This window comes from Canis lupus, chromosome 23 (genome assembly GCF_003254725.2).
Source record: "Canis lupus dingo isolate Sandy chromosome 23, ASM325472v2, whole genome shotgun sequence".
Classification (NCBI taxonomy): Eukaryota; Metazoa; Chordata; class Mammalia; order Carnivora; family Canidae; genus Canis; species Canis lupus.
This window is the reverse complement of record NC_064265.1, coordinates 13,428,951-13,444,213: the sequence shown is the minus strand read 5'-3', so window position 1 is coordinate 13,444,213 and position 15,263 is coordinate 13,428,951. Positions and strand designations below refer to the sequence as shown.

The 15,263-nt window shown below is 43.2% G+C and overlaps 1 non-coding gene across 1 annotated transcript; it reads left to right on the top strand.

The window, feature by feature from the left end:
• The first annotated feature begins 14,160 nt into the window (after positions 1-14,160).
• LOC112668936 (U6 spliceosomal RNA) lies at positions 14,161-14,265 on the top strand. Its single transcript, XR_003141960.1, has one exon. It is a non-coding gene; the product is annotated as a U6 spliceosomal RNA (small nuclear RNA).
• The last annotated feature ends 998 nt before the right edge of the window (positions 14,266-15,263 follow it).

Below are 15,263 nucleotides of genomic sequence, written 5' to 3'. Positions count from 1 at the left end.
TGCACTGTAAAGGGCATCCAAATTCCTGAAATAGTCTGAGGTGGAGAGGAAAATATTTGTTCTTCATCTTGTTCTGTCTGACTGGTCTTCCCTCCCACAGGCAAGGGGCCAGCTCACAAACCCAACACCAGATTAAGGCTCCAGGAGTCACTCCTTAGACAGGGGGCTACTGGAACTGACCATTAGCAGAAAGTTGCAAAAAATAGAGACAAAGAAACTGGTTGTGAGGACAAAGGAAATGAAGGTAATCAAAAAGATATATGACAGGTCAATGCTGGAGTAGAGAAGGGATCAAAGAGCAAGCAAGAAACAGAATGACAGGATGTAATTCAGGGGTTGAAGACTGTGATCCATGGGCTAGACTGGCCTAATGCTCCTTGTTTGTTAATAATTTTCACTGGAAAACAGCCATGCTCCATTCATTTACATATTGTCCTTGGCTGCTTCTGTGGTGTGATGGCAGAGTTCTGTAGTTCTAGGAGACGATTTAGCCCATAAAATACTTACCTACTTGGCCATCTGAAAAACTTCAGCTCTAGGTTGTTCCCAAATGGGCTGGAGGACTTAAGACTGCTCCTCTTTGCTCACCAGTGCAGTTGGCCTAGTTTACAGCACTGAACCACAGTGGGCCGTGAAGAATGCTAAAGAAACACTTACACATTTCAAAGAGATAGCCAACATTGCTTCCATAATGAGGAAAGATGAGAAGTCTTACAGCAAAGGCCTCAGCATTTTAGCTTGGCTAACAAGGTACCAGACAGCATCTACACCTCAGGACCTAACACCACACACAGAACAAAGAAACGACAAGAAATGTGGAAGAGAAAGAAGGAGAAGTGGAGAACTGCATTAGGACCTCAACCCTGTTTTAATTAATGTCACTGCTGTGGACCAAATTGTATCCAAAATTCCTACTGAGATCATGTTGAATCCCTAAGCCCATGTGATGGTATTTGGAGACGGGCCTTTGAGGGGTAATTAGGCTTAGATGATGTCATGAGGACTGGGCCTCATGATGGAATTTGTTCCCCTATAAGAAGACACACCAGAGAGCTCCCCCCACCTCCTTCTTCCATGTGAGGAAACAGTGTAAAGACAACCATCTGTAAACCAGGACAACGACTCTCACCAGAATCTGACCATTCTGGCACCCTGATCTCAGACTCCCAGCATCCAAAACAGTAAGAAAATAAGTTTCTGTTGTTGAAGCTACCTGGTCTACGGTATTTGTTACGGCAGTTTGAGCAGAGACTAAGACATCAAACCATCTGACCTCGTAGCGACTCTGGGAACAATCAAGCAAGCATCATTGCCAAGAGAAGATCATATAAATGTCATATTTCTTCCCCTGTTATATGACTAATACTCTCCTTTCCCAGTCTCCAGGAAAGCCAAATTTCCTCTTTTTCTCTTCCAAGCACCCAACCAGGAGATAACCAGGAAAATGGAACAGGTACAAGATGCTGGTTCCAGTTTTCCAAGAAACTCTTCCTAGTTAATTGTCCCTGGACAGCATCCAATATCCTCCAGGCTTTCCTACAGTGCTCCCATTTGCTGCTAATTATTTTCTGGAATCAGAGCCCTTAGAAACAGGCTCCAAAGAGCTTAAAATAGCCAATATGAAACTTCAAGGATTCTGGTTTCTTTCTTTTTTGTAACCTTAGCTTATTAGAGAACAGTAGTGACCACCTAAGTTGTCATATCTGTTGGGTTGGCAGGGTTTTGAGAGATTTGGGACCATCAATAACTCAGAGAACTGCCCAAGACTTTGCAGGGGAGAAAGGTAAAAATAAGAACCAGATTGTATCCTTTCCTCCTGCCAAAGTGCATTGACTGTACCAAGGGAAGCCAGTGAGACACCTGTTATCCCCATGACCTTTCATTGGATAAGCCTCAGAAATATTCTGAAGGTAAAAAAAAATATTGAGAAGGACAAACATTTTGTTCTAAACCCTGAGTCCCTTCTGAAAAGCTCTGCAGCCAAACAACTTTTTTATCTTTCGTTGAAGGATGGAGTTGAGCTTGGTTTAATGGCGAAATAATTTAAGATCTTTCTTGAAAAATGTTGGGCCAAGGCCTGAAAATGCTGTTGACAATGCCAGAATTGTTTTTTGATGCCTTGGGGTGATACAAATAATTGACCCCTAAAAGGCTGGAGCAATTGTCTCTGGGGTCTGCAGAATGACCATGTGTCCCCTTTCTGCTCCTAGGGCCATGATGCAATAAGATGAGCCCATCCCACAGGCAGCTAATTTTTCATTTTTGAAGATCTGTAGGTAATGGTGGTATTTTTGTGTCATAGGTTTTGTTTTTCTCTTGAGAATTTTTTGTCCTTAGATTGTTTATTTCTCACACTATTGGTTTTGTTAAACCTGGAAGGGGTCTAGTGGGAGAAGAATATGCGTAGGTTCTCATTTCCCCATGGGGAAAGTAAATGCAGGGCTTGCAAGGTTGTCCTTTTGCTGAGCTGTAAATCAGTGCTGTTTGGAACTTGGCCTCTACTTTTGAAGACTAGTGCAGGTTAAAACATATATTTAAATTTAACTGGTCTGAAAGAGGCTAATAGAAAAATTGGCAAACCATGAAGAGGTCAAGAGCCAAGAGAGAAATACAAATGGTCAATAAACATTCTAATAAATGCTAAATTTCACAACAATCAAAATGCAAATGCTAATTCGGATAATAAGATACCATTTTTTGCTATCTCATTAGCAAATCCTTTTCATAAAAAAAGATAATACCTAAGGTTCATAAAAATAATAACCAGGGGTCATGAAGGTATGGAGGATTGTAGAATCATGTAGTCTCATACAGTAGAGTAAAATTTAAAATTGTGGGTTTTTTTAAAATATTTTATTTATTTATTAATGAGAGACATAGAGAGAAAGAGGCAGAGACATAGGCAGAGACACAGGCAGAGGGAGAATCAGGCTCCATGCAGGGAATCTGATGTGGGACTCAATCCCAGGACTCCAGGATCATGCCCTGAGCCAAAGGCAGATGCTTAACTGCTGAGCCACCCAGGTGTCCCTAAAATTATTCTTTTAAAAACAACTTCCTGGAAGATAATTTGGCATTACACTTAAAAATCTTTTAATTTTACATAAACTTATCACTTTAGAAATGCATCCTATTAGATTTCACTTTCATAAACGTAGCTTAAAGAAATAATATGGATACACAGGACTCATAGTGGTGTGACTGTTAATTTTGTGTCAACCTGACTGGACCATGGTGCCCAGATATTTGCTCAAACAACATTTGGAATGTTTTTTGTGAAGGTGTTTTGGAATTCAAATCAGTGGAATTTGAGTAAAGCAGATATCCCTTCATAATGCAGGTGGACCTCATCTAATCAGTTGAAGAGTTTGACTAAAACAGAAAAAACTGACCTCCCCAGAGCAAGAGGAAGTTGTGCCAGCAGATGGCCTTTAGAATTCAACAGCAATATCAGTTCTTTCCTGGGTCTCCAGGCTGCCAGATCACCTTGGATATTTTGGACTTGCCAGTTCTATAATCACGAGAACCAATTCATTTTAAAATCTTAATAGATAAATAGATAGATGATAGATAATCAGTAAATAATGGATAGTTAGAACAGATAGATGGACGGGTGGATAGATATCCTATTGGTTCTATGTCTCTAGAGAACCCTGACTAAACAATAAGCAAACAATGAGAAAATGGCTTTATTCTCTTCAACTCTGCATCTTCAAACCACTTTATGGGGCTGATTCATCCTGTCCCTTGAGGGAAACTAGAGTGGACTCCATGATATTTATGGTCATTTTCACATAATAAGAAATCCTCCCATCACTCCTGGTCACAAAATAGACTAACTTCCATTTTGTTGACTCTCATGTCATAACAAAACATCTGAGTGTCATCTAGAATTCAAATTCCTTTTCTTCTCCATCCTGGCCCTGTGCATCCTTAAAGCCAACAGGGTAGGGGTTATGCCTGGCTTTTTCTCTGTTTCCCCAATCCTGCCCTTCTCGCAGCCTCCTCACTCACTAGGCTGCCTTCTGTTCCTCCAGAGTTGGCATGAGAGGGAGAGGAAGGAGAAGCCAAGTGAAGGAAAGAGCTCACCTGGGGGGCATGGACACAATGACGCATCAGTTTCCACACTATGGAAGCTGTGGAAATTGTCCTCCTCGTGAGGGCACAATCATGGATTCTTCAGGCACAGGACCACTGCTCCTCCACTTCAGCCCATCACTGGGATCATTTGCCTGCTTTTCCTTAGCATGGATAGTGCTTCCCCACCACACCCTCGGGGGACCCCTACAACTCCCTGGCTTTCCACAGGCCATGCCACACAGACTTCCTCTTTCCCTTCCCTCTGCCCCTCCCCATGTGGCCTTTGGCCTCTTCTTTCTCAGGTGGCCTGAGTCATCCCCAGGAGGCAGACATCGTTCATTCCCTCACAGCAGTGAGGCAGCCTTTGCCTCTGACCTTTAGGTTTTTCCCAGGCAAGCTTCTGAGGGAGGCACACACACATTCCTAAGCATTCTCTCTTGGGTAGGTCTGCACCCCCACCAGTCCTGTTCCAGTGGTCTAGCCAGCACTCCACTCGGGAACGCATCCCCCACAGCTGAAACATAGAGAAGACCATCCCCTTAACATATTGATATGCAACCTCAAATCACAAAAAGGTAATCTCTGTTCTAGAAATGTCAAAAGTTAAGTCTCAAAGAAATGTGTTACATTTCTAAGATCACACAACCAGTCTATGGCAGAGCATGGATTCGAACCAATGATTGTCCAACCCAACTCAAGTTCTTGGCGCCATGCCACTGTGGTCTCAATGAAAGGGCTTCTGAGGAGGGTTGGCCTTATAATGACCCCCACCTTCCCCCAAAAGCAGTCCCTTAGTTCATTGACCCAAAATATGGGGGTTGAGGTATTATAGCCCACCCCCACATAAGCCCATGGGAGCCTTTGGGAGGAAGACACTATGCTTTCCATGGGAGCCCCAGACCAGCAGATCTCCAGCACAATCCAGAACCCCAGGGTTTAGCAGGTCCCCATCATCTCAGAGCCAGAAATGGCATAGTCCACACACGTCGCTCTCCTGATGGATGTGAGGAAAGCACAATGTGAGCACTGAACATTAGTATGTGTCTATAAAAGTCATTATAAACATCACGGGGAATGAGAGAAAAACAAAGCCTCTCTATTTACAGTGAGGGGAAAGAGAAAAAAAAAGAAAAGCCTTCCAAGCATATGCTTAATCACACTTCTGTCCAGGGAGGGGAACATTACCTGTAAATCTTTCCTTCCTGTTTGATGGGAAGCTGATGGATCTTCCCTTTGGAGATGGATGCTTCTAACTCCCTAATGGCTGCAGGAGAGAGCAGGGCCCTGCATTCCTGCTCCAGCCTGCTGGGAAGCACATCAAAGCAGCTTTGTTTTTAAGTGGGACACACCCGCCCAACTGACCCAACCCCACGCCCTTTTGGATCGTCTTTCTCTCTTTGTGGAATCTGCAGTAAGCTCTGCAGCTGACCCCAGAGGTCACCCGGCAAGCACTTTCCTGTTTGAAACTTGTTCTGCTGGCCGCATTTCCACTGGTTCTGAGTCATTATCCTCCAGCCCTGACATCGACACCCCCATTAGATGAAAGAGCTCTACTATCCCCGCCATCCCAAACACAAAGGCGGCCAGATTTTTGTTGTTGTTGTTTAGACTCGCTTCCAGTTTTTAAAAATAAAAACCTATGTTGCACTTTTTTCTTACTACAAAAGCAATACATGCTTGTCCTGAACATATCCAAATAGTGCAGAGAAGCAGAATGAAGAAATAAAAAGCCCCCATTAGCGCATCAAACAAAGAATAAGCTCGGTGAGTCTTGTTGGAATACATCTTTCCAGTTTTTTTTTTTTTCTCTGCAGAGATCTACCCAAGTAGTGTTGCAAAAGGAGACCACACTGAGCATCCTGGTAACGAATTTGCTTTTTTCCCTTGGCACTGCATTGAGAAAAGTTTTTCATGTCATTAAATATTCTGCAGGATTTTAAAAATATTTTGCGGTATGACTAAAGTTTGGTAGTTCTGGTCTCAATATAAAAGCAGTTTGCATTTAAAATTTCATACCCTTTGCTCCAGCCATTGCTCTCCTGGGGACACTGCAGAAATCTTACGGGTCAATCAGAGCTCTGCACCCTTGACTTTTCTTCCATTGGAAAAACAGGGACTTTGCTAATGTTCTTTTAAACAACTACTAGAAGTTATGACTGTTACTGGTTTGGGGAGCTTCACAACACTCAAGTACAAATATGTTCCCATCTCTCTTCTGCCTTCAAATCAAATTAGAAGAGGCCCAGGCCCTTGCCACCACCCCTTCCTGCTTCCACTTCCATAACAGAAGTGACACTGGTTATCTACCCCCCCACCTGGAGAACCTACATCCCCTGCAATATTATACAAAACATAGACCTCAAGGTCACAAACCTTAGAGACAATGGTCAGCCTGACTTCCCCACCAACCCAGAAAGCACTAGGGTCTCCCCAGCATCTCCCACCCCTGCTGTCTTTGCTCTGCATCATGACTTCAGTGCTCCAATGCCAGTGGATGCTATTGGCCAATTAATTGGTGGTGATGCCAACCCCAGGCATGGGGCAGCTCCCAGTATGGTACCCTATGAGAGAGGAAACCTCTATTCTCTTTCCTGTACCCTCAGCTACAGATGGCCCTCACTTGGTGTCCAAGTCCTCAATCCTTCTACTCCTGCAGAGAGCCATTCCTCCCATTGCTCCAGGCAGGGGAACCAGGTCAGAAATGGGTTCAGGTGCCCATCACTTGCCAACCAGAAACAGTTTATTCCATTCAGCTACACATCTGGAATCCATCATCTTCCTTCTCAACACTGGAAGTACAGAAGATTTACTCTACTCCCTTTCTGTTCCACAGGACACTGGGCTAGTGACTGGGGGATTCAGGCCCTCAGAACAAAGAGCCCCACAGGCAGCTTTGCCTCTGACCCTGGAATATGAGTATTGCTGCCTTTCTGCCTTCAAAACAATAGGAAATGCTGTTGTCAAGGGAGAGAACAGACCCCCTTCAAGCGTCTGGAAGGAAGAAAAGGCTGTTTATTCATGATGGGGGAAAAAATATAATTATCCTACCTCGTGTTTATTCTCCAACCCAAACACAAGCAAGGAAACCTTTTAGTGCTTCTTACTGAAACACTGAAAAACAAAACCCAGCTCCGTGGGTCTCCCTGCCGTAGAGCAAAATTAATCTTCAATGGATCACTCCTTTTTGCTTTAAATGATCAATTACTGATTGTCTCAAGAAAAACAACCTGGTGCCATGAAAAATCCCCCTGGAGTTGGAGTCAGAAAACCCAAGTTGTTCTTTCTCTGTCACTTATCCCCGGTAGGACTTTGAGCCAAGTATTAAACCCTCTGCAACCCTATTTCTCTCTCTGCCTAAGACTGGACTTGACAGTGAAGCTTAATGTCCAAAGTCCGTTAGCCAGGAGTCTCTGCTCCCCTGGATGGTGCTTAACAGTTTTAGTACCAACATTGGCCAGAGCAATTTATTTTTCTGTGCATCTTTATTTTATAATTTCTACAAAAACCTGAAAATCCTAACACTTTCTCAGTAATGTGGGACTCATCAAAGTACCCTCATCTGGTGGCACAGTGGATTTACTATGATTTACTATGACTCTGAGCAAGCTGCTAGCCTCTCTGAAATTCAGCTTCCTCAACTATACTAACAACTAGTACAAATTCCACTGGCCAGGCCCTCACCTCAATGTTTAAGTATATGAACTCATTAAAAACTCACAATTGCTACTTTACCAAATGGGTACCATTATTATCATCATCCTTATGAGTGAGGAAACAGGCGTGAAAACATAAGTGACTTTCCCAAGGTCGCACAGCTAAGAAGTGGCAGAGCCAGGATTCAGCCCAGGCATCTGATCCCAGAGTTCATCTGCCTAAATGTTTGTCACACTACCTGTGGCTTTGAGACAATGGGTGGTAAGTTAGGCTCACCTCCTAGGATTGTTGAAAGGGTTAAATGTATACAAGACACTGTACCTGACACACACTAAGTCCTCAATTTATGAGTCAATGTTACTTTGTTCTTATTTTCCAGATGAATCTGATAAAGTATTTTGCTGCCAGTTGAAAATTATAAAAACTCTGTGGCAACATAGAGAAAGCCAACCAGGACACAATGCATAGTGAGTTAGAGGTGAATACAAAGTGGTATTGTGTTTGGACTATGCCTATGTACAAATTACATTCACATTTCATTTTTTATTCAGTTGGTTATTGCTGTATAGCAAACAATAAGCACGTACTTCTCATATGTTCCCTACTTAGCTATGGATCCACACGTTGAGACAGGGCTAACCTGGGCAGTTTAGTGTCATGCCGCAATCCACTGACTCAAATTGGACTCAGGTCTGCTCCACGCAAGCCCACTCTGAGGCCCAGGCTGGAAAGGCAGCCGTCCGCTGGTGGAGCTCTTCTCCCGGCAAGGACAGGTGCAAAAGGGCATATCCAACTGCACAGATGCTCTGCAGCCTCATGACATCCCATTAGCTAAAGTCATCATATGGTGGAGCCCAAAGTAGAGGAATGAGAAAGAAGACTCCACACCCTATGAGGCCAAGGCAAGGTATGTGGCCTAGTCCAGTATCCACCAAACAGGAAAGGTTGCTTTTCCCATGAACGCTAAGGTGAGGAAGTAAATATTTTTAAACAACAATTAACTACAAAAAGGACAAGATGGAAATAGAGGACACTGAGAAGGATGATTAATTTGGTGAGATCATGGGTGGATATTTTATCTTCTTGTCTTTCCAAAATTATATTTATTTTTTTATGGGCTTTAAGAGCAAAGAAGAAAAACAAAAGGAAACCTCAAGAATCTGTCCTAAAAGGAAAGACTATACTAAAGTGACATTTGTTCACTCGTTCAGGCCCCTGCTCTACTCCAGGGAAATCACAGACCTGGTCTTCAAGCAGCTCACAGGCAAGTCGATGAGCAATAGTGGTAATGATGATGATAATTATAATACTAGCCACCATTTATTAAGTGTGCCATATCCCAGGTACTGTGCTAAGTCATTTATATAGTGTAAGCTCTCATAATCCTATTACAAATAGTCTATAAAAAATTGTTCTGATCCCTTTTTATAGAAAAGAAACTGAGGCACAGAGTGATCAATAATTTATGCAAGGTTAGCTGGGTGACCCAGCTAACAAGCAGCAGAGCTGGAAACTCCGAAGGGCAATCTAGCTGCAGACTCAGCACTTAAAGTACTTTGCTGCTCATTCACCCACGTGACCCTAACCCGCCCAGCAAGCCCTCTCCCTGCTCCTGAATTCAAGGATTACCCATGCAAAGTCAGTTGGCAAACACAAAACCTCTTTCTTCAAATGTGGACTTAACAAATTAGATCTCCCAGGTGGGCCAAGGGTGCCAGGCTTTAGCAAAGAAAGCTTTGGTGAGCTTGGAGAAGACAACAATGTTCATTTTCTCGGTGAAGAGAAGCTGGGCTAAGCTACTATGAAGGTGGTAATTAGCTTTTCTCTGCCCCAAATGGGAACAGTACAAATAAGGGCCTGCCCCACAGCAGAGAACTGAGGCAAAAGGTAATGGTTCTAGGGCACCTGGGTGGCTCAGTGGTTGAGCATCTGCCTTCAGCTCAGGTAGTCATCCCGGGATCAAGCCCCGCATCGGGCTCGCCACAGGGAGGAGGCAGTGTGGTCAAGCAGGTCAAGCAGGCGGGGGCAAGGTGCAGATGGCTGAGGTACCCTCTCAAGATAACATAAAATCCCATAACTCTTTTACTTGGATTCTTTTCCACCTCACTTTACTTATGCCCAGTAGCAGAGATTTGAGTAAACCACCAAAGCCCGTTCAGACCACCAAATTATACCTTCTTTCTTGATTTCCCAACCCTGCCCAGACCATCCTGGAGCCTGGATCTGTGGATGGCAGTTAAGAAAAAATTTGCCTCTCACCCCCACGCCCCCAAAACCAAAACCAAACCCTGGAACATGGGAGCCACAGAAACACTGCCATTGAACTCAGCTATTTCAAATACGTTGACAATATTTTCATGACTCCATAGCTCCAACTGGAAATGCAAAGAAAAACCAACAGCCAACGAGGACAGTGTTGAATGAATCAAGTAGGAAGGAGTTTATTTGTTTGTAAGTGACCCATCGCAAACGACCTGATGAGTAGCTGATGAAGGAAATGGCCCCAATGTAAACTGCAGACACGTCCTTCCAGAGAAATCTACAAGGAGGCCACCGGCAGTTCCCTTCTCTTGGAATAATGGCCAATCATATTAAGTACAATAATGGAAAAATCAGAGTCTGACTCTACCATTAAAACTGGGTCACTCTTCACCTGAGTGGGGCCTTGAGAAGCTGCTGACTCCCAGCCAGCACACCTGATTAACAACCTATAGGGACTGGCAAAAATCCCATTTAACCTGGACCAATGGGTTTCCAGCTCTATCAGCCCTCGCATTCCTGACGGGAAGAAAATGAAGAGATTAGAGAAGTTATATTTCTAATAGAGTTTTGTAATGCTTCCCTACGCAGGCTCAGTGCTGGTGTGCGGCTGGCTACTACTGCCCATCGCCCTTCCTTCTGCCCTTTTCACATAAAGACCTCAGGAAAGGCATTGATATTTGTAAAGCCCAGCCACCCCCTGCTCTGATTTTGTCATTCCCTAATAGGGGAAGGCCTGGACAATTGCACAGAGGTGGGAATGGAACAGTCTGGGGGTGCGGGGGCTATCAGAGGGCCCTGAGGTGTGAGGCATGTGGGAGAATGAGCACTTTCCTGGAAAGGTCTGTGGAGGAGGCACTCCAAAGGGGCATCTGGCTGGCTCAGTGGTTGAGCATCTGCCTTCAGCTCAGGTCATGATTCTGGAGTCCCGGGATCAAGTCCCACATCGGGCTCCCTGCATGGGGCCTGCTTCTCCCTCTGCCTGTATCTCTGCCTCTCTCTCTGTATCTTTCATGAATAAATAAATAAAATTTTTAAAAAAAACAAAAACAAAAAACAAAGGAGGCACTCCAAAGACTTCAGGTTTCCATTCAAGTCAGGGGGTGCCCTATGAATACCTTCCTCTTGTCTCCTGGTGTATTTGTTTCATTGCTTCCTGTCTTCTTTCTGGATAATCTTATCATAACTCCTGTCAGGATGTGACCTTACAATCAATTCTTGCAAAGCTCTCGCTTTTCAAGAATGGGATGTGTGGTCCCTGCTCTAGGCTAAGTGTCTGGTGAAAAGATGGAGGCCACGTTCTGCAACGAGTTTAAGGATTTGGTTTACCAAATCTAGGGTTACTAGACTACAGGGAATAAGGTGGAAGGATGACCAGCGGGGGGGGGGGGGGGGGGGGGGGGGGGCGGGGGGGGGGGCGGGGGGGGGCAGGCTGTGAGAGGAGAGAGCACAGAGCCTGTGGGGATGGAAACAAAAACTGAAGAGTGGGCAGGAGGTAGGGCATACTTTATAGCACACATGACCCTTGCAAAGACCCCATGCTAAGTGAGGTGAACCAGTGACAAAAGGACAAATACTGTCTGATTTCACTCATCCGAGGAACCTACAGTCCAATTCACAGAAGCAGAAAGTAGAATGGTGATCACCAGGGGCTGGGGCAGGAGGAATGGAGAGGTAGTGTTCAGTGGGTATAGAATTTCCTTTTGGAAAGATGAAAAAGCTCTGGAGACAGACAGTGGTGATGGTTGCACAACAATGTGAATGCACTTAAACCCACTGGACTGTACCCCTAAAAATGGTTAAAATGATCAATTTCATGTTATATATATCTTATCACAAATGCAATTTTTTTTTTTTTTAAAGGCATGGTGTAGGGGCAAGGGATAGTTTGTGGGAAGACCTAGTCTGATAGGACTCAGATTCAGTGTCGCTCTGAAATTCAGGGGCTGGAGGACAGGAGGCAAGGAGAGGTGGGGTGCACTGGAGCCCCGGGATGCTCCAGGAAATGCCCTTCTTGATGGTATCTGAACTTGGGAAACTGGAATCTTTCCAGATGCCTGAGGGAGGATGAGTCCTTTATTGTGAACTATCCTAAGTATACAGAAGACACTTCCTAAATTCCTGCTCATCCAGAAGTAGAATTAGGAGCAAATGGGAATCCCTTTCCCTAGAGGGACTACCAAAAGGCCATTCCAGGAATGCTGGGAATAAACATGGAAAGTATTACAGTTGAACTGCAGTTATGCTTCCTCTTTCAGATTAGGTTAAACAGCTAGCACATCTGACCCGTGGAGGTCACTAAAACTCTTTGCAAGAAAGCAGAGTAGATTGTGGTTCTCAGCACTCCAGCTATAGAGGAACCCTGGTGGATTAGGTTGGGCGGAGTGTGCTTGGCAGGTCAGCTGGACCTGCCCCAGGTCAGACACGGATCAGGAGGGGAACCTTCCCAGACTTAGCCTGGGAACTACTGTCCAGGGAGGCCCAGCCTCTAAAAGGAGTTTGGGCTGGTGGCTCACCATGGCATCATGTTTGCTACAGGCAAGCATCTTTTCTGTGGGTTATTTTTGTCACTGGCCTTGGCTTGTTTTTCTCAGTGCCACTCCTTGGCTTGTAGCATTTCTTCCCTGGTTTATTAAAATCCGAGATAAATCACCTAATAAATCTTTGTTCAGTTTTTCCCTTCAACCCTCTTCAACAATTGCCAAAGTCACAGAGTTGCATCTTTCCCACAGCAGGAGGCTAACAAAATAGCTGGTGTGTTCATAGAAATATATAGATCAAGAAAACAAAGAGAAAAATCTTTAATTATTCAGAAGCCTCCCATTTCGGGTACTAAATTTATTTGCCTTGGTTTGACTTAAAGAGGCAGAGGAACACCTGGGCAACGAGGAGGCTACGATTACAGCCATCAATGCCTGGCAATCAATGCAAAGCAGATCGGCCTCGCTTTACGTGATGGTTGGGAGCACAAATCCAGGGTCCTTCCATATTGTTGGACGGTTATCAGGAGCACTCCTAGCACTTCACTTGAAAGCTTCCTCTCCTCCACACACATACACAAACCTCTGCTGCCAACTATCCTTCAATTTCTTAGAATCATTGAGTCCCAGAATTCTGGCATTTGAAAGGAACTCAGCATCTTCAAATATAAGACCTTTTGTCTTCATCATGCAGGATATTAAAGGACATCTAGTCTAACACCAACTCTCCCCATCAACTGTCTTGTAATTCATGCATAAATTGATTCAGCACCCCAATCGTATTATATTCATACCTCCATGAGGACTTTGCTCATTTAGTGTAATTATTTCTTTTTAAAATTTTAAACTTTTATTTATTTATTGAAAAAGCAATATGTTCACCTGATTGGTAATTTGAAAGGTAAAAAGAATAGACAATCCTATCTAATAGACATCAAGTTCCCTCCCCAGGGGCAATAGTTAATTCCTCAAATATCCTTCCTGAGATAGTATATATGTGTGTGTGTGTATACACTCAAGTATAGAAAGTATATATATTATATACATATCTACTTAAGTATAGTAGGTCTGTATATTATACAAATATACTTAAGTATATTAAGTATAGTTAGTATAAATATATTATACACATATGTATACATATGTGTACATATTAAAGCATATTCTTTTCTTCCCCATTTGTACACAAATGCTTTTATGCTAGTCTACACCTGCACCTTCATATATTTTGCAGATCCTCCTGTACCAAGCTTCATTCTTTTAGACAGCACCATGGTATTCCATTATATGGATGTATTATTTGGGGAAACCCTGGTTTCTTCCCATCCTTTTTATTACCAGTGATGCTTCAGGGAATAATCTTGAGCTCATGATATTTTGCACCATTATTACCTTAGGATGGACTCCCTGAAGTAGAGTAGCTGGGCCCACAGGTATGTGCATTTGCAATTTTGATAAATATTGTCAAGTGTCCTCCACTAACTTTTATTCTTGCCAAGAATGTATGAGGCTGCCTGTTTCTCTATTACCTCACCAACAGTATGTACTGTTGTACTTTTGCTGTATTGATTTATTTACTGGTTTATCTCTCTGGTTTCATCCACTTATTAGGATGAGAGCCCATTATGGTTCCTCAGAACCTAACATGATATCTGGCATATAATCAATTCTTAATAGGTATTTGATAATGCTTACTTAGCAGCACATACACTAAATCAGAATGATACAGAGAGGATCAGCATGGGCCTTATGCAAGGATAACACCCAAATTAATGAGTCATCCCATAATTTTAGAAAATACATCTTTTTAAAAAAGATATATTTATTTATTTGAGAGAGAAAGCACAAGTGAGAGGGGCAGAAGGAGAGGGACAGAGAGAATCTCAAGCAGATTCTGCACTGAGCAAGGAGCCTGACATGGGGTTTGAGCTCACGACCCTGAGATCAAGACATGAGCTGAAACCAAGAGTCAGAAGCATAACCAACTGAGCTACCCAAGCGCCTGAGATTTTGTCTTAAATGTTCTCACCACACACACCGGAACATAATTACATCAGGTGATGGAGGTGTTAACTAATCTTATCATGGTAATTATTTCTCAGTATATATGTGTATCAAGTCATCGCATTATACACTTTAAACTCACATAGTGTTATAGATCAATTATATCTTAATAAGCAGGAAATAAATAACAGATAATATTTGAGAAATACATGGATGAGTGAATAGTTATATATATTTGGGTTGTAATTATATAACTATAATCTTTAAGTCAGGGGTGCCTGGGTGGCTCAGCAGTTGGGTGTCTATCTGCGGCTCAGGGAGTGATTCCGGAGTTTCGGGATTGATTCCTGCATCAGGGTCCTACATGGAGCCTGGTTCTCCCTCTATGTCTCTGCCTCTCTCTCTGTGTGTCTCAAATAAATAAATAAATAAATAAATAAATAAATAAATAAATAAAATCTTTAAATCAGAATTAGAAACCATGGTCCTCAATTTTTCCATTTTGTAAGTTTGGGTATGCTGCCTTTCATTTTATTTAAATGTGATCCGCTTGTACACAGACTCTGAAAGCTTTACAAATTCTTAGAGACAGAAGATTCATTTCATTCCTCCTCCTCCACTGCCCATGTTATTGGAAGGTCAGAACACTGAAATGTTCTCTTTCAGGAGTATTTTGTTTCAAACATCTGGTGATAACTGCCTTGTTAGAACTGAAAATAAAATCAAACACAAGAAGACTCATCCACCTCCAAGGAGAGTTCTAGAGTGGGAATGGCCCTTCAGAGC